Source organism: Hipposideros armiger, unplaced genomic scaffold (genome assembly GCF_001890085.2).
Source record: "Hipposideros armiger isolate ML-2016 unplaced genomic scaffold, ASM189008v1 scaffold_302, whole genome shotgun sequence".
In the NCBI taxonomy this organism is placed as follows: domain Eukaryota; kingdom Metazoa; phylum Chordata; class Mammalia; order Chiroptera; family Hipposideridae; genus Hipposideros; species Hipposideros armiger.
Genome location: NW_017731652.1, coordinates 270,334 through 295,163, shown reverse-complemented (window position 1 = coordinate 295,163; position 24,830 = coordinate 270,334). Strand labels below are relative to the sequence as shown.

General features: G+C 36.8%; 1 protein-coding gene across 8 annotated transcripts in view; it reads left to right on the top strand.

Moving 5' to 3' along the window:
- NEO1 (neogenin 1) overlaps nucleotides 1-24,830 on the top strand; it is a 261,075-nt gene that overhangs the window by 115,240 nt on the left and 121,005 nt on the right. The window lies entirely within an intron of this gene.

Here is a 24,830-nt window from a genome sequence, read left to right as displayed (position 1 = left end):
ACGGCGAGTATATAACAAACTCTGTATTTTGAGTGGAAATGTTAGGGGGTCGTCTTATACGCCCAGTCGTCTTATACGCCGGCAAATACAGTACACTCCTGAAAGGACTTTCAGAACTGCTTCAGAAAGTGGCAGAAATGATGGGATGAGCGTGTTCTAAGCAAGGGGGAGTATTTTGAGGGGGTATTAATGGCAGTGTGTCTTTTACTGTACTAAAATTTTTTTATTTAAACATTCACCGTATTTTTTTTTAATCGCACCTCATATATATTATCAGCTAGTCCCAAATTGTGTTGTATTTGATAGAAAATTTTCTGATCTGTGGTTTGGGATTGTTTCATATTTCATAGGAAAGTTTGTTTCTCTTGGTACATTTTGTGGGTTTCAGAGTGGGAAATAGAGTAGCCACATTCCTACTCTTAATAGTCACCAGAGGACTCAAATGTGTTTTTGATAGAAATTGGGGAGCAGACTGTTTGGGGTTCTATACTGGTGAAAGCATAGGACCAGCTGTGGAATGATCCATTTATGATGGATTGGACAGTACTCAATCTTATTTGGCATCTGTGCCTCCATTAGTGGATGTGTTTTCTTCCTGTTTTTTTTTCCATTAATCAGGTTCTTGCCTAATAATGCTCTTCCATTTTCCTACCTGTGCCTCAATTTACTTCGCTGTGAAGTATCTTGTCCTTAGCCTCCAAGGAGAGGCATAGTGTCTGCCACACGTGTCAGTTGCTTTTGTCCATCTGATTATTTTCTACTCTTGTTTTTATGCATTGTATGGAATCTAATTGAGAGTCTGCCTAGTAACTGAAATAACAGCATTTTTTAGTTAAAAACACCTCGTACAACTTACTGTTTGTACCCCATTTCATCTTATTATCTGTGCTAGAAACAGTGTCCTTAAGTGAATACATTCTAGAAAACTGAGAAAAGAGTAAGAGTAAGGAAACCAGGATATTTAAAATTATAATAAACCGTCCCTAATCAAAACAGCACGGTGTTGACCCAAGAATAGACAATAAAAAGAATAAAATACAGATGTTACAAGTAATTATAGAACTTTAAAGTATCATCAACATGGCAATTCGATTCATAGGGGAAAAGTGTTTTATTTACTAAAGTGTATTGGTACAATAGACTTTTAAGGGGAAGAAAATACAGTTGGATCTCTACTTCAAACCAAAGCCCTAAATGTGAAAAAAAAGTGAAGAATAAAAAGTGGGATAGTATTTGTATTATCTCTGATAGGAGAGAATATCATAGGAAAAACAGAAAATAGTATGTCAAGCAAAACCCAACAAATTTTGACAAACATTTTTTTAAAAGTTATATACAAACAACCTAGTAAATAAAGGCTAAATGCAAATGGTGGACTGGGAGAAAATATTTGTAACACATAACTGAAAAAGGGTCAGAATCTTTAAAATACAGAGAGCTTTCAGAAACAGATTTTTATAAAAGAAATAACCTAAGGAAAATTGATAAAGAATATGAACAGGCACTTCACAGCAGTTTATTAGCTCTTTGTGTTTCTTCATCAGTAGATAGTCAATCTATTTAAAAGATACAAATTTAAAAGAGACCATTTTCCCCAACCATCATATTGGCAAAAATTAAAAAAGATTTTGGCCTCTGGAGCATGTGGTATGGTGCTCAGAACCGAACATAATTATTGATATCATCTCACCACTACAGAATAGAGCAAAAAAAACATTACCTCCTTGGTATTAGATATTGTGTTCCTCAATGAAATTTAAGTTTGAATTAGCTTTTTTGATATCTTTATTATAGGCACAACCAAATTCATTTATTAACCAAGTCTTATAAACTGTGCACCAGCTGTCCCTTCTCCCCAACCTCACTTGGGGAGGTGGCTAAGGTTCCAGATTAGACTGTTTCATTTCTTGCCTACTAATTGAAGTAGCATTCTATTTGCTAACTCCTCCATTTCTGACAGTGTTAGATCTGCTTGTTGTACATGTGTGTTTGAGAGGGCCTGCCATGCTCGTTGGTCCTTAGTAGAGGACCGGGGAATTGTGATGCTTAATGACAGTCAGAGGTCAAAATCTTGATGAGCAATAGAACTATAGAGTTTTTTATTTTAATTTCACCCAAAAGTTTACACAGAGTGCTTTATAGGTTCACGGTTGATGAAAAATGAGAAAAAAATGATTAAAATGTGTTTTCAAAGGTATGAAGTTAAAGGTGTATGATTATCCACTGCAGAATTAGGAAGTGTACTTATCATTACTCTCTAAATAAATGCTCCAGGGTAATTTTTTTGGTGGTACGATGTTCTGTTAAATACTAAATTTTAATTCATCTGCTTGCCTTAAATTTCTGAACTGGCTTAGGAGTGGTTGAAATTGAGCAAAGTTTTACACCTTTGATGAGAAAAGTAGCTTCTAGGCTGGTTTCCAACTCCTGTCAAACGAGTCGCAGCTGTTGACTCCCTTACCCCAAATCAACTGTGGAAAGTTAGAGCGAGAGGGACGTGCAGGAGGACTGAAGTGCTCTCGCACTGTATGTGTTGGTGGGTGAGTGGGGATGATGTGTGTGGGTGGCTGCAGCCGGCATTAAGGACTGCCAGAGGGAGCAGGGACACACGGATTGAAAGAGGGCTGGTAAGTTTTATTGCTGTTTCTCACTGGTGTTGCCTGGAGACTGTCTTTGCCTGTCCCTTCACAGAAATGAGCAGCGGTGGCCCAGGCCGTCAGGTCTGCCGGGTCTCTGGTGACATTAATGTAAACTGGTATGGCCTAACTGCCCTCAGGGGATCATTTCTCTACCTCTTATCCCCATCTGCTCCAAACTTCTGGATTGGTAGGCTTCAACCTAGGAAGACTGTGCCCAGCACTGTTCCTGCTTAAAGGTGAAACCCTGACCGCAGGAGTTCCTGTGGAATGGTAGCAAACGGGAGTAAACAAGGGAGGTTCTGAGATCCCTGCAGCCCTTTGCTCTGGGGCTTATTTCCCCCTCACCCCCACCCCCCCGTAAGTTCACCAGGTTGGATATAACTAGGGCCTGGTGACCATACATTTTACTAGACAGAGTGGCTGGTACGCCAGAAGAACATTAGCTTACAGCCAAACTCGTAACCTGAATAGTACAATTACTCTCAAAGAAGGACAACTAAATTAACATACACTATCTGGTAGTTATTAGAGAAAAGATTGATCAAGAATTAAAAATAAGCATGATAAATACTGGGGTCACCAAAAATATGTATACAAGTGGACACTTTGGCCAGCGTTGCTCAAGCAGTAGTTTGCTGTAATCAGAAGTGTCTGGATGCTGATGGTAACCACTTTGAGCACCTCTTGTAATTGCAGAAGTCAAACGTGACTTGGATCCATCATTTGTTGTCAGTATATATTGAGTATTGCAATTTTAATTATTTTTTTCCTTTCTTAAAATGTGTATACATTTTTGGGTACCTTCTGTATATTTAAGGAGATAAAGATATTAGTAATATAATGTAAGAAAAGAAAATATAAAAACATAGAACCAAATAGAAATATTAGGTATGAAAAGTGTAGTAAAAATAAAGAATTCAGGAGACTAGATGATAGTCGAAGGTATACATGATGAGCAAATTTGTGAGTTAAAAGATGACATTGAGAAACTCTTTGAAAATGCAGTGTTAAATGGTAAAGAGAAAGAACACATAGAATAAAAGCCAGGAGGTATGAAAGTTAGATGCAGAAGGGCTTCTATGCAGATAAATAGAAATCCTAGAGGAGAGGATAAAAAGGGAGAAGGAAGTATTTGAAGAAATAATTAAGGTAAATTTCTCAAAATTAAAAACTAATAGAAGACCTTAGACTAAAAGGGCCTAAAAAGACTGCTTGCTAAATGTGGGAGAGAAGGAGAAACACACCATTAGACCCATTTATAGTGACAGATAATATCAAAGACAAAGAAAAATTCTAAAAGCTTCAGTGACAAAGAGCAGATCACTCACAAAGGAATAAGAATTAGATTGCACCTAGTGTTTATCTTAAGAAATCTATCTTAAGAGGTCAGTGGAGCGTAATGTTTTTAAAGTGTTAAAGGAAAAGAACATTGAATCCACATAGAATTTAGATGCAAGCAAATTGGGAAGCATAATAAAAATTCTCATGTACGTTTAAGACCTCAGAAGTTTTCCTACACAAAGATACACACTGAAAACCCTTTTGGAATTAGTAAGTAAGAAGAGACACATTCAGGAAATGCTACAAGAGATATGGGAGTTTTAAAATATAGCTCTCAAATCTTCGACAGTCCTGATGAATGGTGGGGTTATATCCCTTGTCTTTGAATCTGGGGTTGGCGCTATTTGAATAAGTAGAGTATTTGAATAAGTGATGTCATGTGATTTCTGAGGCTGCTCTCCAGACAGACACTTCCTATTGGGATTTCCCCCTTAGAATCCGGCTGCTATGCTGTGGGAAGCCCAAGCCACAAGGAACGGCTTCTCTGGTAGGTGCTCTGGTAGACAGTTCCAGCTGAGTGCAACTTTTAGGCCATCTAACTATGAGACCAGACATGTGAATAAGAAGTCTCCACTTGATTTCAACCCCCAGCTTTCTGAGTCACGTTCAGACATTCAAGCCTTCTTAGATATTTTGGAGCAGCTATAAGCCATCCCTGCTGTGCCCTGTCCTAATTCCTGACCCACTGGATCTGTGAGCCTAAGAAAATAGTGGTTATTTTATGCCACTGTTTTGGTGTGTTTTGCTGTGCAGCAGTAGTAATTTGGGAAAGTTCATTATTATTATTAAAAAAAAAAAACAGTCTAGGACCATAGAAAATAAAAAGTATATTATTAATAACCCAGTACTAAAATTTTTTACAGTACCAAGAAGTGGGAGTAGATGGGAGTATGTATGGTGTTGATAGAAAGATATACTAATATCTATATATCTAAAGATATAAATATTAAGATATCAGTTATGAGTTTGGAATTTAAGGGCAATCATCACAGAACAAAGTAGAACATACATATATATATATATATAACTTTTGAACAGCAGAAGAAATTTTCATCCAACTGAAAACACAAAGGGGGAACAGAAACATTCTAAACCTTAAAAATAAAGTATGAAAAAGATGCAGAAATAACTCCTATTAATGGTACTTAAAATAATATAAACAAGTTAAACTCATGAAAAAGAAACCAGATTGGATTACAAAAAAGAGCCCATATGTCATTTGCAAAGGTACACATAAAACTGAAGGAGACAGATTTAAAATGAAAGGATGGGAAAGTTACACTATGCAAAACAAAAGGAAGTTGAAATAGCCATGTAAAAGGCAAAAGTAGCAGAAGAAACATATTTACTCATAAGAGGAATTATAGATCAAGAAGATATAACACAAAACATATAGTTACCATAAATCTGTATGGTCCTAACAATGCAGCTTTTAAATATCCAAGCAAATTAATGTATTAATTTGGCATATCTGAATCAAGATTTTTAATAGGTTCTTTGAGGAGCTTGAAAGTTTTCTCCTAAAATGCAAATGGAAGAATAGAGGTCCATGAACAGCTGAGTTAACTAAGGAAAATAAAAAGAGTAGGGGACTTGCTCTACTAGATAGTCAATGTATTCAAATTTCACAATGATTTAAAAAAACAAAAAGAAAGCATTGTATTGTCAGAAGAATTGAGAAATAGACCAGTGGAAGGGAGGAGGAACAGGCTAATTGTTTGGTAAATCGTTTAGGGGAAAGTGGCTTCCTATAATGGAGAGGAAAAAAGTTGAATTTCTATGTAATAATGGCCTTACAAATGACCTCTGTTTGGTTCAGTAGTGACTGACGTCTGACGGGTAAAACTGTAAAGTTAATAGAAGACAATGAGAATAACTTGGTCACGTAGGAGCAGAAAAAGATTATTTTAAACAAATTTCAAATGTAGAAATCATGAGGTAAAATGTTGATGGCTTTGATCACCTCAAAGAAAGGGTATTTTTCATGGGAGCTCAGTGATGAAGAAAAAAGGAGGAACAAAGGAAAGGTGAAATATTTGAGTAAATCTAAGTGAATATTGACTGTAAAATAATAATGTTATATGGGATTTAAAATATGCAACAATTGTTAAAGTCAAGAGGAAGGTAATGGAAGTTAGTCTCCTAAGGTTCTTGCAAGTGAAAGTGGTGAAAGATCTACTTTATGTTAGAGGTTATATAAGGCAAGGATGTGTTCTGTAATCTCTGTGGGAAGTCTTAAAAGAATAATAGAATAATCTATAGTTAACAAGATAATAGAGGAAGAAAATAAAAAAAATATTCCAAAAGAAAAGGAAATGTACAATAAGATGGACTAATAGAAAGCAAATAGTGAGATGGTAGATTTAAACTCAAGTATATCAGTCATTATAAATGTACTAACTACTCTAATTAACAGACAATGATTATCAGATTGAAAAGAAATTGAAACCCAAGTATGTGTTGATTATATGAGAGACACCTTAAATATAAGGAGAATATAGAAAACCCGGAAATTGAAAGGATGGACAAAGATAAACCATAACAGGAAAAAAATCTAGTGTAGCTATCAGGCAAAGGCAAGATGTATTACTAGAGATAAGGTGGGACATTTCACATTAATAAGAGCTAATCTACCAGGAAAATAAAACCATTCTAAATATGTATGTACCTCAATATAATCTCAAAATATGGAAATAAAAAACTGAAAGAACTGCAAGAACCCACAATCATAGTGATGTATTTTTTTTGTTTTGTTTTGTTTTTCTATTGGGGAATTGGGGGAGGGGAACAGTGTTGGGGAATCGGGGAAGGGGAACAGAGAAGTTGCTGTCCTTTTGTTCTTCAGTCTAGTTGTGGAGGATGTCGCTTCACTGGTCCATGTTGGTATTATCATTGCGCTCTTTCCGGCTGAGGCAGTTGCTCGCTGGCTATTGGATGGCCACTCACGGCAGCCCACAGCAGCTCACGAAAGCGCACGCCAGCTGCCGGCCAGCCTCACTGCAGCCTATGCCTTTGCTGGCAACTCAGGGCAGCCCAGCTCCAGGTTGAGCTGTTGTTCACCATCTTAGCTGTAGAGGGTGCAGCATCACTGGCCCTCATGTGGGATCCGAACCGGGGCCCTGCTGCTCAGAGCTGGCATCCCAAGCCAACTCTTAACCAACGGGCCACTCAGCCAGCCCCTAGTGATATATTTCAACACACTTCACTAACAAATAGGATATGGAAACCAAAACAAACAAAATAAAACCACAAACAACTAAAATATGGAAGAACTGAACAACATAATTAATAAACTTGACCTAATTGACAATTATAGGATTCTGCACCAAACAAATGAATAAACTATTTTTTAATAAGTGCCTATGAAATAGTTACTAAAAATACACCCTATAGTGACCATAGAACAATTTTTTAAAAAAATATTTCTAAAAAGATTTTATTATGGCTTTTTTTTTAATTAAAGTTTATTGGGGTGACAATTGTTAGTAAAGTTATATAGGTTTCAGGTGTGCAATATTGTAATACATCATCTATATATCACATTGTGTGTTCACCACCCAGAGTTAGTTCTCTTTCCATCACTATATATTTGATCCTTTTTACCCTCATCTACCACCCCCCGACCCCCCTTACCCTCTGGTAACCACTAAACTGTTGTCTGTCTGTGAGCATAGAACAAATCTTAACAGATTTCAGAGAATGGAAATTATATAGATTTGACCACCAGGGAATTAAAGTTAGAACTAATCCCAAAAAAAGTAACTTAAAAAAAAAGTAACTTGAAGACCTCCTAGTGTTTGGAAATTAAGTGAATCACTTTGAAATAATCCATGAGTCAGAAAAGAAATGATGAAAATTAGAAAGTAGCTTGAACTAATAAAGATATGACCTATCAAAACTTATGGGATACTCAGAGGAAATTTATAGCTTTAAGTAGAAGAGAAGAAAGGCTGAAAAATCAGTGATTTAAATATCCACTTCAAAAAGCTAAAAAAAAAAAAATTTAACCCAAAGAAAATATAATAGAAGAAAGGAAATAGTGACAAGAGCAAAAAATTAATGAAATAGAAGACAAACATTAAAACAGAGAGTTTCAGCAAAGCCAAAAGTTGGTTCTTTGTAAAGAATAACAACAATGATCAACTCTTGACAAAGTTATATATAACTTGACAAAGTTTTGTTTATTTAGACCGAGTTGTCAAACTACAGGTTGTGGACAAGATGTGCCCAACTATTTTGGTACCGCCTGTGAGCTAAAAATAGTTCATGCAGTTTTAAATGGTTGAAAAGTATAAGAAGAATAATGTTTAGTGATATTTGAAAATTTTATGAAATTCAGATTTTATTGTCCATAAAGTTTTATCAGCACCCAGTCCCTCTCATTCATTTATGTATTGACTATGACTGCTTTCATGCTGCAACAGAGGAGTTGAGTAGTTGTGACAGAAACAACATGGCCCACAAAGCCTAAAATATTCACTATTTGTTCCTTTTCAGAAAGACTTCCAATCTCTGGTGTAGACTCAATGAACGATCGATAATGTAAACAAAGGCAGATAAACCAGTAGAAAATGGGCAAGATTTGAACAGCTACTTCACAGATCTCCAGGTGGCTACTCAGCATTTAAAAGTGATTGTTATCTTTAGTTTTAAGAGAAATGCAAATAAAAGCCACAGGGAGATACCACTATACTCCGGCAGAGTGGCTAAAATTAAAGAGAATAACAATACCAGATGTTGGTTAGGAGAGGGAACACTGGGGACTCTAATATACCGATGTTAGGACTGTGCATTGATACAGTCACTTTAGAATACTGTTTGGCAGAATCTACTAAAACTGCACACATCATATCTCATGATACAATGGTTGTGTTTCTAGGAGAATAGTTATCAGAAATATATAAATATATGTATCAGAAAACATACGCAATGATGTTCTCAGCTTTATTCATAGTAAATCAAAACTGGAAACAATTCAAACATCCATCAACAGTAGAATGGATAGTGTTCTAATAATACAATGGTGTATTATCAGCAACATCGATAAATCTCATAAGCATCATTGACAGAAAGAAGCCAGGTGTGCGTGTGTGCATGCACACACACACGCACACACACAGATATACTGTATGATTCTATTTTTATAAAGTTCAAAAATAGGCAAAACTAATATATGGTTTTAGAATCCAGGATAGTGGTTACTTTTGAACAGGGGCAGAGGAGTGACTGAATGTTGCACAGTGGGGCTCTTAGTGTGTTAATGTTCCGTTTATTAATTTGGGTGGTGGTAGTTACAGTAATTCAAGCTGTACTATTGTGTGTCATATGCGGTCTTTTTTATTGTTTACAGATAAGTCATTCATTATATACAAAAAGAAATTTGGAAAATCATATTTTGAACCTTGTCCCATAACTGAAAGTATTTCTTTTTCTGATGGGAAAAGTAGTTTATGAGAAATAATTGGAGATTATGTATACATGTAAATTACATACATAGTTTTTACTTATATTGTGTGTGTGTGTGTATGTGTATCCATATCCATACCTGTCTGACTTCTGTTATTTTTAATTTTTTGTTTGTTTTCATTTTTTTTTAATTGAAAGTCACGGAATTTCAGTACAAAGAGTTACTTGTCAAATATAACACAAATCTCTAAAATAAAATATTGGCTTCAATAGACTTGCACATCTGAAATAGTTTTAAACTTTATTTTAGTTGGATTCTTTACAATGTCCAGGAAGAGGTTAGCACACACGATACCTGAAGTTGTCCTTTCCACATGAGTTTTACTGTCCCAGGCTAACTGGACTCTGTCTGGTGCTTCTTTGTCTGCACATGGCCACCCACAGCCTGTCTTCTAATTAAATCAATGCTCTAGCAGCAGAACAAGCAAAAAAGTTGCCTCCCATCTGCGTACAACTCTTCAGGACACATTTCCCTTGGGCAGAAGGTGGAAATTCTTGGGAGAGGTGATTTTCTCTGCCTCTTCACAAGAAGAACATGGATATTTGGCTGGATGCAACTCCATGAAGTGTAACTGTGTGTATACACCTCAAGTTCCACCAGAGCTGCAGTTACTGCATCTGTCGCAAGAGCACTAGCCTATAGCTTTTCAACTGTCTTCTAACAAGTTCATTTGCATACATGTTTATATTCCTTGGCTTTAGATTCTGAACGATAACCTGCACCTGCATGCATCAACATAAAGCCCCCTCGCTTCTCTTTATGAGACTGCTTTGGTTTCCAACTCTTGGGCTGTTAACAGCCAAAACCTGAGATGATCTGCAAGGCAGCCCTTCTCCAGAACTCATCCGCTTCTCCATGGTCATTCTCCAAGATTACTATCTTATCCTGGGAAAAGAGCATACTTCCATCTAGTAGTAATTGCAGGAGAGAAATTGCCATGTCTGATGCCTGCAGTAGTAAACAGCTGGGCAACTGCTGGACATCTCTCTCTCCATACAGCCTCTCCATGTGACTTGGGCTTCCTCACAGCAGGAGGTCAGAGTGTGGTTGTGTTGTCAGAGAGTGGGCCCTTCTCAGCGCAAAGTCCAGGTCCTTGGCATCTGAGCAAAGAATTGAACGAGATACCTGAACAAAGTAGTGAAAAAGTAGTTTATTAGAAGAAATAATACACTTTAAAGAAATAGAAGTGGGTCCAAGCAGTAGAGGATGATGGCTCAAGGGCCCATCATTAGAAGAGAAATTACTAGAGTTTGGAGCGGGCCACGCACCAAGGCGAGGCTCAAAAAAGGGAGGAAGTGGTCAAAAAAGGAAGAAGTGGTCCAAAAAAGGGTGAAGCGGTCAAAAGGGTGACTTTTGTTATTTTTTAAGAAATTATAGCTACAGGAAATGCCATAGTGAGTGTTAATGCAGAAAAGGTTGCAAGTTCATTCTTCATCTGTTAAATATTTCAAATTTATTGTTTTATCATTAACTGCCGGGATTTCAACACATGCTGTGACGTGAATTAGCCCATCGTGTATTTCCTGTCATCTCAGATTGTTGATAACACTTAAAATGGGTCATGAGATGTTTTCTTTTTTAACAGGAATTTTTCCTTTTAAAACATTCATAATAGTAATACACATTCCTCCCCCCACTTGCAAAAAAAGAAAATTTTCCATTTGTTTTTTTGTGGCCCAAATTGGTAAATTCTAAATTGGCCACCTCCTTGACTTTGTCAATACTCATAACAAATGTACCACTAAAGTTTCCAATGCCACCATCCTTCCCTGGTCACAGCCTAACGTCATTCTACAATACTTCTACTTGTCTGTTGTACTCTATCTGATCTCTGTCCACATTAAGACATTGATCTCGCCTTCACTGCCCATCTTCTTTACGATTTCACTTCATTTAACTTCATGATTAGTTACAGTATTCTGCTCTCATTATTAGACACTCAATTCTCTTGTCTTAGGATCAAAGCAAACTCCTTATACCATAAGTACAAAGCACAACCCAGTCCTTCATATGAAGTCAGCTTTCTCAGTGTTAACTGAGAGGCACCACAGAGGAGGTAAGAGCAGTCTCAGATTGGTTTGCAGTTCTTAGATCTGTATCACATCAGTGGTCATGTTGGCTTTCAGATAAGTCCCATGTTTTACAAACATGAAATAAGTTTCTAATAGTTATGGAAATGTATTCTGAATTACAATAGCCTTATTTCCATGTCACTAACCACTTTCAGGAGGGAACCTACAGGTAGTCTCAGAAAGATGAGGAATATGACATGAAATAAAATGAGGTATGATGGAAGGTTAGCACCTGGATTTATGTGGAGTTGCGCATGTGTGGTTTCTGGCCATGAAAATGCTGCAGAATAGCAGAGTCATCCACGTGCCTGAAGAAGGGGCCTGTTTGCTGTTTGTGTGTTAGTCAGAATGCAGCGCGAAAACTCAGCTCTGTTGTGATTTTATGTTCCCAAATGCCCTGATCAGGAGGAAGCTTTTTAGGACAAATAAGCAGGACTCGGATGGAAATGGGTCCCTGGTTCGCTAAGACTGCTGAGAGGTCAGCACTGTATGCAGTGAAGGAATGTGGTGTGATCAAACAGACAAGTTTTGGAGAACTGTCCCTGTCTTCCAGTCTCTGGTCATGTGATCTTGGCATTGATCAGTTTACTTGAGCTTCATTTTTTTATTTGTAAAATGAAGATAAGAATGACTTCTTTGTGGTGGTAGTGTAAGAAAGATGCCTAATACAGTGCCTGGTACATTGTAGACATTTAGTACATCTGCCCCAGCCAACGTCCCTGGGGTTCAAAGAGTCTTTCCTTTCTGTCTCAGCCCTCTTTTCTTATTCTACTTCATTTAGTTTCTTTTTTGCCTGTTTACATAGATTTACTTCCTCCTTGGGTCATTCAGAGTGACATCTTAGATGACTTTCTGTTTTGACTTTTTCCCATGCCACCAACCATTAGATGCCCCTCGGCTCCATGTTTTGTGGTCCATGTGCCAGGCCAGTGACATTCTTTCTGCTCTTGTGCCCAGTCTAGTTTCCCAGGCTGTCACCTGTGTGTGCATGCTAGACTCCTGCTTGTCTAGTGTAGCACATTGGATCTGGTGTTAGTTTTTTTAGTCTTCATTTAAAGAACATAAGAATTGCAATATTAGGTCAAAGTCATGCCTCTTTCAGCCCAGAAATAAGTGAGAAGTTCTGGCTGTCATCCTTGGCATTACTCTACTTCCTCGGTCATCTGCCTCGGCCTCAGAATCTCAAGCTTAGCTCTCTGCAGATCTCCTTATTAATTTTAGCTGTCTTTTCTTGAATCTGTTATATATTCATTCTTTTAGAGGGGGAATGCATGTGCTACATATAATATTTACTATCTTTTATTTTAACTATATTTCTTTTCCTTCAAGGGGTGCCATCAAACTTACCAGATTTGATGAACAAATCCATGTCAGGAAGAATTTCAGTAATTTTAGTCATATTGTCAGTAATTTTTTTGTAATCTCTTAAACCTCATTCTCTGCTTTAATTTTAGTTATCTTCCATTTCCTTTTTTTCTTTTTCTTTATTTTTAATTACAGTTGACATACAATATTATATTAGTTTCAGGTGTACAATGTCGTGATTCAATATTTATATACCTTATGAATTGATCACCATAATAGGTCTATTAACCATCTCTTACTGTACAAAATTATTACAGTGTTATTGACTATATTCCCTGTGTCATACATTACACCCCCATGACCTGTAACTGGAAGTTTGTACTTCTTAACTCCTTCCCTTTTTCTGCACATTCCCCCTTCCCTCTGGCAACCCTGTTTGTTCTCTGTGTCTATGTGTTTGTTTCCATTTCATTTGTTAGTTTGTTTGTTTTTTTATTCTACATATAAGTAAAATCATGTGGTATTTGTCACTTTCTGTCTGACTTATTTCAGTTAGCATAATACTCCCTAGGTCCATCCATGTTGTCACAAATAGCAATATTCATTATTTTTTATGGCTGGGTAATATACTTTTACCCCAGCTATTTCTCAGTATAGTAGTACTTTATTCTTTTTAAACTCTTAATCATAGTAATTTCCTAGTACTAAGAATGATGATTTGGTGGAGAATATTTTTTCCTAAAGAAAAAAATCTGTTTCAATTTTTCAGCATTTCTGAGGGGTTGGAAAATTTTCATAATAAAACATTGAGAGAATTTTACAACAAACACCACCTAGAGTCTATAATTGACATTGTACTGTAATTACTGTATCATATCTATCACTCTATCCATATTAATTTTTTGATACATTTCAGAGTAAATAGCAGACATCTCCAAATACTTTAGCATTTATAACATTAGCTAGAGCATAATATTTTGTGATGCTTTTTTTTTCTTTTAAGGTAAGATTTATATACAGTGAAATGCATAAATCTTAAGTGTGCTGCTAATGTGTTCCAATAAATATTTATTCCTATACGGGCCGGCTGAGTGGCGCGATGGTTAAGAACTGGCTTGGGATGCCAGAGGGCCCCGGTTCGGATCCCACATACGAGGGCCAGGGACACTGCCCTCCACAGCTAAGATGCTGAACAACAGCTCAACCTGGAGCTGGGCTGCCATGGGTCGCCGGCAATGGCGTAGGCTGCAGCCCCTGTGGCAGTGGGTTGCCATGGGCTACCGTGTGTAGCCAGCAGCCAGCGTGAGCAGCCAGCAGCCACAGTGAGCAGCCGTCCAGAAGCCGGAGACTGATCTGCCTCGCCCGGGAAGAGCACAATGATGGTGCCAACTTGGGCCAGTGAAGCAACATCCTCCACAACTAGATGAAGAACAAAAGGACAGCAACTTGTCTGTTCCCCTTCCCCCAATTCCCCAGCGCTGTGTTCCCCTCCCCCAATTCCCCAATTTAAAAATTTATTTATTTATTTATTTATTTATTTATTTATTTATTTATTTATTTATCCCTATCCAACCAAAGCCCCTGTCCAGGTACAGAATATCACCATCATTGTAAAAAGCGCCCTCATGCCCCTTCCCAGCAAACCCTCTGCTTACTACCCGAGAGGCATCTACCCTTGGTGTTTCCCCCACTGTATATTAGTTTTGCCTGTTCTAAAGCTTTATGTAAATATAATTATGTCATCTGTACTTGTTTATGTAAGGCTGCTTTCACAAAGCATAACATATTTTAAATTCATCTGTGTTGTAGCATGTATTAGTGGTCTGTTCTGTTTTTGTTGTTGTTGAGTAGTGTTCCTGAGTATTATGCCAGACCTTTTCCCAGAGTGGTTGTACCAGTTTACATTTCTCCAGCAATGGATGTGAGCTCTCGCTGCTCCACATGTTGGCCAGCATTTGGTAGTGTCAGTCTTTTTCATTTTAGTCACCCCGGTGGGTGTGTACTGCTATCTCAATTATGGTTTTATTTTGCATTTCCCTGATGATTAATATGTTGAGTACTTGACCATCGGCATTGGTCATTCCTGTTTCTTTCTTTGTGAGGCATTTTCTGGATTTTCTAAATAGTGTTGATTTCCTGTGTAGATGATGCATGTGTCTGTCCCTCATACTAAAGAGACTTCTTAAAGTGTCATGTTAGGGAAGTGTCGATTTATTGGTACCTGAAAGAAATGGGCAATAGAAAAATTAAAACATTGACATAATTTTAGGCCTTTTATTTTACGCCTTTGAAATGTTAAATTTTAGCAGTTACTTCTACTTTTATTATTTTTGGATTTGAAAATTTTCACACTGTTTCTGTTTGAATTTCTCTTGAAGAAGTAAAGGAATGATGTCATGTGTGCTATGAAATGTCACTAATTTATAAGTCGATTCTGAATGTGTTTGCCTCCATACACTATTTCTTGGGTAAACAAGTTGGCCTAGAATATTAGTCTCCATCTAATTGCAAGTATTTTTTAAATTTAATTATAAAACCTAATCACTTCAGTAGCAGTTGTAAAACACCGTTTCCCCAAAACCCTGGAGCATTTTTGCTTTCCATACTTGTGAGGTAAATTATGTGTGAAGCCTTGGCCCTGAGGTCCAGGTCACAGAACTACAGAACCTAGACCCGTTATCACCCTAGTGTGTTAAGGGAGAAAGGAACAGTAAGCAGGTTGCTCCTGACCAGAGTCATTACGCTCAGCCCTCTTTAGTGGAAGCTTCAGGGTTGATTTCCAATGTCTGTATGACAGAATTATGCTTTACATACAAATATACTTCACAAATAGGACTTGAAAAAGATTTATTGTAATAGGTAAAATACATGTTGTAATACCTGATTTATAGCTGATACTCAAAATTTAGTTTCATAATCATAGGGACAGAAAGTAGAAGGGTAGTTGCCAGGGGCTGGAGGGAGGTGGGAAGTGAGGTATTCTTGTTTAATGGGTGTAGAGTTCCATTTTACAAGATGAAAAGAGTTCTGGAGATGGATGGTGGTGATGGCTGTCCGTAACATGAGTGTATTTAATGCCACTGAACTGTACACTTAAAAATGGCTAAGACAGTTCTGTCATGTAAGCCACCCAGCCAATGGTGTTTTATGACAGCCCTAGCAAACAAATTCATACCTGTAAGAATGTTAAAATTTATTCCAGACGTTTACTTTTTAATATTATTGTTGTAAAAAAATGGTTAAGACAGTAAAGTTTATGCTATATTTATTTTACCACAACTTTGAAAATTAAGCAAAAAAGTATGTGGTAACAGTCACTGTTCATCTCTCTTTATTTTCCAGTTTCCCAGTTATCCCTCTGTGAGATAACCATCCCTATGTAACTATCCCTCAATAATTACATCTCTCCCTTTCACATTTCCATCTATGTAACAGTTTATCATCTCTTAATACGTCATACCTTTCTTCTTTCTTACTTCACAGTTCTTTTAAGTGCATCTTTTTTTTTTTTTAAGATTTTTATTGGGGAATTGGGGGATGGGAACAGCGCTGGGGAATTGGGGGAAGGGGAACAGACAAGTTGCTGTCGTTTTTGTTCTTCAGTCTAGTTGTGGAGGACGTTGCTTCACTGGCCCAACTTGGCACCATCATTGCACTCCTCCCAGGCGAGGCAGATCAGTCACCGGCTTCTGGACGGCCAGTCACTGCGGCTGCTGGCCGCTCACGCTGGCTGCTGGCTACACACGGTAGCCCATGGCAACCCACTGCCACAGGGGCTGCAGCCTACGCCGTCGCCGGCGATTTGCGGCAGCCCAGCTCCAGGTTGAGCTGTTTGTTGTTCAGCATCTTAGTTGTAGAGGGCAGTGTCACTGGCCCTCATATGTGGGATCCGAACCGGGGCCCTCTGGCATCCCAAGCCAGTTCTTAACCATCACGCCACACGGCCGGCCCTTAAGTGCATCTTTTGAAGATGTCTTTATTATCTGTCTCACACATGGCATCCAGTAAAATATCTTTGTAGTTCAGTGGTTGCTTATTAAATACCTGTTTAATGATTGATCAGATGAATGAATTCTGTGGTCCTGGAAGGCACAAGAATTGGGGAGCTCTCTGTGTATAGAAATGGTTATGATGTATGCAGTCATCTCCTTTAGTGACCCCTAATGCAGGCTTCTCACACTTAATATGACTGGGAATAACTTGGGAGAGCTTGTCTTGGAATGTTGAGGCCCAACAATCAACATTTCTCTAAGTACCTTTGTGTATCTGCACAGTCTGTGGATCTCACCTGGAGAAAACGTCCTAAGTTCTTTAAGGTGTGCTTCTACAGGCTGAAAGCGGAGAGCTGACAAGTTGAAGTTGAGTTCAGCTACTTAGGAATCATTTCTAAAGTACTTACAGTGCCAAGTGAAAGTAATCAACCTTTATATCTTCTCCGTCTAGCTGTGCCACAGTTAATGCTCATTGTGATAATATTGGTATATCATGCAAAGGTTAAGTATGTTCAGTCTTAAGGAAGGGGAACCTATATTTAGTAACAATTTTTGTGACTCCTTCAAGTTTAAGAGCTTTAAAGACCCTAAGACCCCTAGTTTTAGAAACATTGCATTAGGGTTTAATTCTGTAATCACGGAGCCAACTTGTAAATAATAAACACAAATGTGAGTGCTGAAATTACATGCTTCTTAAGATTTTACGTTATAAATATTTAAAAGCAAAATTTAAAACTCATGCAGAAAATTCACAGAGCGTGAAAAATCGATTTGTGGACTCCTATTAGAGAAACAGTGGTGTTAAATGTTGAATCCTTGAAAAAAATCTTATCCTGAACATCTAATTCTGTTATAGTGCTGACCAATGGAATTTTTAGAATTTAGCCTTCCATTTCCACAAATATGTGTCAAGTACTTGTGATGATTTAGGCCACTGGGATGTCAATGGTGAACCAGGGCAGTGGTGGCCTAGGAATGGGGAGGAAATATGGGGGTCTGTGGAAGGAAATGTTTTCAGTTAAGGTCTGAAGGATGAGTGCCTGTTAGCTAAAATGAGGAGTAAGGTTAAGGAAATGCCGTGAGACTGGAGCTGCAGTTGTTGGGGTGGAAAGATAGAAATATAATTGCAAGGTCGTATGTGGTGCCTACATCATAATGTTGCTTCATAGTTATGAATGATTTCACTTGTGTCTCCCAGAGATTAAAAGAAAACCCATTCACCTTCAATGGAGCGAGAAGCTAGACCAGGAAACATTGGAGGGTTCTACGCATTTTTGCTCTGTTACTTGGGCCACTACTTAGAGCAGACTTGTGATTCGACTGTTGGGCAACATCCCTGAAGTGATCTCAAGCTGTTAAATGCTTGGTTTTGATTTGTTGTTATTTTTGTTGTTTTTAGGACTTATCTGTAACTTGGTAAATTATTGAACAGAAGCTTAAGAACAAGTGTGCAGTTTAACATAAAATGGACAAAATTGCTTTATTTCCTACTTGAAGAGCTTTTTAAGAATTTCAGTGCTTTAAACCTTTAAAATCAAACAATAGAAACTACAATTCAGAGCTAATGAAAATGAAAACTGTTATAATTTCCCAAATAACATGGTAATGAAGTAACCTTGAAATATTGGTGTTGGTCCTGTATTGTTTTCTGTTTGAATTGAGTGGCAATTTCCAGCATTATATAGCAGTGATGGAATTAAGTGATGTTTCCAGTAAAAGAATTTTGCGAGTGTAATATATTTCAGTATTTAATTCTACTTGTGTTTAGCAATTAAAATTATTCTTGAAATGATGATGGCATTAGAAGAGATAGGGAACTGTCAAAGAGAATTTGAAGCTTAATTATCTCTTTGGTAACGAAATGCATAGTCTTCCATTACAACACTTATTTTCTTATGGTAATTGGCTCATTTGCTCTCTGGTTATCAATTTAACTTCCCATCCACAAACATCTGCTCTTACATTGTGTGTAATTGGTGTAAATACTATCAACAAAGAAGTTAAAATCCAGAGAACATTTTAAAGGCATTACTTTATAATTCACGAAAGAGAAAGTAAATGAATTGACCATTTTTTGTGATGATTTTTTTCTAATAGTCTTTGAAAGTCTGTTTACTAAAAATGCATACTATAATTATATTAATTGGATCTTTTTTTGAAGAGGATTTTGCTGTGTTTTCCAGAATTACATGCTCTGCCTTCGGGGAAGCCTCAGTCCTTTAGACTCAAGGAATATGTCAGTTACTGAGAAACTGGTTGCCACAGTGGTTAAGATTGTAGGTTTTGAAGGTAGAAAAAAAATTGGTCAGTATGTTATTATTTAATTTAAATTGTGTGTGTTTGCTTATCCTTTTTAAAAAAGGAAAGATAAACCATAAAAAGTGTTAAATGGCTGTCTCTAGGGAAAGGGAGAGAATAGGGTGGGGAAAACAGGATTAGAACAAGACTTGTTTGAATATACCATATTTTTGAAGATTTAAATTTTTACAAAGTAATCCCTGAAAAGGGTAAGTAAGATGAAACAAATGACTCTAAACGTGTATCTATTGGGTTGTCAGAAAAGTCATGTCGTATTTTTTCTATGTTTTTTGTTGCAAAAATGCATCATGACATTTCTGACAACACAATAGGTGGTGGCATAGCCACACAGGAAGCTACACTTGCAAGCAAAAGTTACTATTCCAAATAAATTTAAGATACTAATTGGACTAGGATTATACTCTAAGGACAAAAATAATTGCAAAAATCTTCAACTGTTTTCTGTTATCATTGGTGGAAATGTTGGTATTGTTATTTTGAGACTCCTGAGTGTGTAAGATAAAGCATGAGTAATTAAATTGGTACCATTGAGAACACTGATTTTTGGCATGAGAGAAAAGAGATACAGGTGTAAAATTAGTAAGATGCAGTTGAAACCTGTAGTCCTGAAATTAATTAGAAATATCAGAATGAAATCATGTAAATTTATATTTAAAAAGTACATAATTCCTGGTTTTGTCCACAAGTAGGGCCTAAATACAGTGACCAGAAAATAGTAAAGACCTCTAGGGTGATGTCAAAAAGGACTCAGGAACTTCAGGGGACACACGCTTCTATTGGCCAAAGATTGGGGTAGTTTGAGAATCAAAAGAATAATTTCTATGGATTGAAACAACCCAAATAGATTTTAATCCATGATACTTTACATTCCCCCTTGGAGGAACCAGATCATTGTTTTGAAAATTGGTAAGTAAAGGGAAAGAATCAAGCATTTATCCTGCCCTTTCTGTAAGATCTACACTAAGGATAACCAAATAATTGATGAGAGGATGTTTTTCTTATAGAAGGAATGACAGAATGAGAATATCACTATTTTGCAACTCCTTTTGCACAGGCAGTGATGATCAAAGACTTACCTTCACAAATAGAGAGACAGTCACACATTATAAGCCCTCCTGATGGAAGGACATGGCCCTGCCTATGAAGTAGTCATGGGAAAAAGACCGGCTCCGGTCAAGCTGCCGTGTCTAACTACCAGTGTATATAGGACAGATATGTTCAGTGCCACCATGACATTGCAGTCAGCAGGACAAACCACAGGACACTTCACAGGACAAGTAGCTTCAGCAACAAGCAAAATGCAAACAGAGAGATAAAGGAGGAACTTATAGATTTAAAGAAGCATAAGAAACAAATTATTATAATACCAATGATTGCCTTTTGTTTGCCCAATTCAAATAAATCATGTTTAAAAACATAGGCCAGTTAGTGAAATATGAATACTAACTGGATAGTTGACGATATTAAGAAATTATTGTAGATACCAACCGGATGATAGTATCGTGGTTTTGTTTGGAAATGGGAGTTCTTGTTTCGTAGAGGTACTTACGTAAATATTTATATATGAAATTATATAATACCTGGGGTTTACTTTCAAAGTAATCTGGGGAGGAGTATGGGATGGCTTGGGGTATAGATAAAACAGTATTGACCATGAGTTGATAATTGTTGAAGCTATATAGCAGGTACAAGAGGTTTATTATTCTTTTCTATAAAATTAAAAGTTAAAAAAAAAGGCAATAGAGTTTGGAGTCAGACTACCTAAGTTCAAAATCCAGATCTGTCACTGAATAAGCTATGTGACTCTGTGTGCTACTTAGCCTGTCTGTGTGTAGATGTCTTTGTCTGTAAAATGGAAATATACAACAATATCTAAATAATAGGGTTGTTGTGGGAACTAAATGAAAAGTGGAAAGCACTGGCGAATGTTAGCTATTAATTATCATACATCAAAGATATAAACTAACATCATAAAGTCACAATTGGTTAGCGATCTTAGGTGCTTAGAAAGTCTAGTTGCATTCCTTACTTAGTATAAGAGCAAACTGAAACCCATAGATTGGAAACCATGTGCAGCTAGATGTTTGTGGTAGAACCAGATCTCAACTACAGGTCTCTTGACTTTAGTCATTACAACATCTTTATAATAAACCATTATTGAATAATACACAAATAAATAACATTATCTTAAGTAGGACCACTCAGGGTTGCAAATATGTTCATTTTTCCTGCATCTAAAATTCATTGCAGTTCAAATGAAAACTCCAGGTTGTTCTTGTTTGTCTGTTTTCTTTGAGAACAGAGAAACTTAACAAAAGATGAGTCTAAATTCATCTGGGGGAAAAAAAAAACCTCAACAACTTAATGAATATGCTAGGAAAATTTTGAGAGAATAAAGGAATAAAAGGAGAGTACTTATTCTGCCAGATATTTTAAAATAGTGTATATTTACAATCCTTAATTTTGTGCTTCTGGCCCAGGAATAGACAAATCAATGAAACAACTTACCGTATTTTGCTGTGTATAATATGCTCCCGTGTATAATACACACCCACGTTTTTGGCTTAAACTTCCAGACAAAATACCTTTCATTTAAATTTTTTAATTCAAATTTGTATTTGTTTACATTTAAGTACTTGTTTTTTGTATTACAAAGGAATTTTACCATTTATTTTTTTAACATATTATGGTACTAGAAATTTTATGTAACAAATACTTATAAAACACAAGAACAGATACAAGGTACAGGAAATTTTATGTACCAGTAACAAATTTACGATATTTATGGGTCATAGAAGGCCAAGATCTCTTCGTCTTGCAAGTTTGTCGTAAGTTCAACAAAACTAATTATCATATTCCAGGGTATTATTTTGCATATGGATATTGATTTCTAGAGTTACACTTTTAACTCATAAGCATAAATAAAAGAATTAAAAACATTTATATAGATATGGAATTAGGACTACCCAAGTATTATGTGCATCCTTATTTTTCCTTCACAAATTTGGGCAAAAGTGCACATTATATGCAGCAAAATATGGTAGTATCCAGAAATAATCCTCCAAGAGTATTTGGATTTTAATATTGAAACTATTTCAAATCACGTACTCTTATTGGGATTACTGGAGTTACCATTTAGAAAAATTCAAAGCTGGATAGTTAACTCAGTGAAGTTCAGATTATTTCATAAACATACTAGAAGAAAATGTTAGTGAATATTTTTATTGTACGGGAGCAGGAAAACCTTTGGGAGTTAGAATAATAAAACAGGTGCCAAAAAGGAAAGGACTAACACATTTTACCACATATAAGTTTAAAACTTTGCTATAACAACAGATGCCCTAAAAGACAAAAACAAAAAACAAAAAACTGAGAAGCAATATGGACAGCATGTATGAGAAAGATTATCTTCTTGTATTAGTCAGTGTCCAGTCAGGAGCTATAAATTGCACCAGGAATTTGAACAAGGAAATTTAATATGAAGAATTATATGAGTAGTAAAAGGTGTTTTAACTACTAAAAAAGATAAACTAGGACTCTATAAAGAATACGGAAATAGTAACTTTAAGGATCAGCTACTACTTGACTACTAGAGCTCAGGGAGAGAATCCAAAAACGGAACAAATGTGAAAGAGGGCACCCCTACCCAAGGTTACGGTTCAGACCTTGGAGAGATTATAGTTGCTGCCAGAGGACATGGCCGTGGGCCAGGCTGGTCCACAGAAGATGGCCTGCTGGGTGCCACAGGCCTGGGCTGGTGTGTGGAAAGCCGCCTGCTGGGGTACTGTGACCCCACTGATGATAGGCAGGAAGGTGCCCAGTGGGGTGCCATGAGAATGGGTATGCTGGATGCTGTCCAGTGGAATGCTGTGGGTCAAAGCTGGTGCACCGAAAGCCACCCACTGGAGTAAGTGGGGGAAACTTAACGAGAGACAACAGACAAACTTGTAGGAGGGTGGGTCTCCCACATAACCTTCTAGCTGCCACTCCATGGGGACAAGAAGAGTGCACCAGCATGAAAGATAAGCACCTCTCTGCCGTGCCTCAGGAAGGTGTCCCTCCAGGGCCCTCGACTAACAAAGTCATGTTGCACCAGCTGGCAAAGGTCCATATTCATTACTAAGAAGAGTGGTTAGAGCGGAGATAAACTGATAACTGGCATTACGTGAAAAGCTCATATATAGAGATAAGAAAATAGTGAGGGCTCTAATTGAAAATATGGCAAAGTATGTAGATAGATAGTTCACAAAAGAATAAATACAAATGGCTAAGTGTTTGAAAGTATAGTCAAATTCACTGTAGATCTCCCTGATTTCATCTAGTTGTACAGACTTGTTTTCTTGATCTTCTGTCACTTTGAGTGAATATTACTTCTTAAGATCATGGGACATTCTTCCATCCTTGGCTCCTACTGCTTACCTGGGGTTCTTTCTGCCTGCTCTCTATACTTTTATTCTTCATTTACCTAAATTATAAAGCTAGTTTGGATTTTTTATGAGGACCTGCCCCACTCTAGCTAGCACAGTAGGCAAGAAAATGAAAAAGGGAAAGCAGATTGAAAAGAAATAAAACTGCCACTGTTTACAGTAAAATGTAAATACATGTTGTATGTATGTAGATAATCCCAAAATTGTCTATAATAAGTTACTAGAACTAATGAGTGAGTTTAGCATGACCACAGGATAAAAAGCCAATATACATAAATAGTTTTCACCTCTACATATGCTTATAGCAGTGATCAATTGGAATCTAAAAATAAAATTTTAAGTACCTTACAGTAGCACCAAAAAATTTGAAGTAATTAGGCATGTACCTAACAAATCTATAAAACACTGATGAGAGAAACCAAAGATCTAAATAAATGGAGAGATAAACAGTGTTTATGGAAAGAAAGACTCAATATTAAGATGATTGTTTGCCACAAATTCAGCACAATCCCAATCAGTTCCAGCAGGGTGAGCACATTTTAGCTCAGCTGTTTAAAAAAGCAGAACAAAACAAAACAAAAAAAACCCTGCTGTTTTTATCATCATTGTTGTTTTTTAAATAGAAACTAGCCTGCAGTGGAGCTTGCTGCTTTGTGATGTAGGGAGCTCCTTGAACTTTGAAACTTTCAAATAGGGATCAGTGAGACCCCTGAGGTGTCCGGGATGCTGTGTAGGATATTACAGCATTAGGTGGGAAGTTGGACCAGATGATGTCTGTTTACCTTCTCATTCAAAATCTTAATGAATCTGTTATTCAGAAGTAAGTGATTTACAACTTTGGGGCAAGGCAAAAGGGAGTTACTGGAATTTTCAGGCTTTTTCAAATACACTTAACTTTTCCCCAAAGATCCTATCACTCTTCCTTCCATTTTTCATAATGAGGGATATTATTAATGGGAGTGTGTTGTGTGAGTGAACTATTTTAAGGCCTCTAATTGTCACATTGGTAATACGTTTTTTTTTGGTTACTCATCAAATTGATTGAAAGAGAAGATAATGTCAGTCTTCTCAACTCTTTTTGAATTTTAATTATGGCTGTTCCAAAATGATATAAATCTTAGGGAAATAGTCTTTAATATTCATTTTTTGACAGCACATTCATATTATCAATTCAATGTAGTCAACTTGGTAAATATTTCTCAACAAGGAAACTCAGAAATTGTCTTTATTATTCTTCTAGTTAATTCTACCAGAATATTAATTTTTAA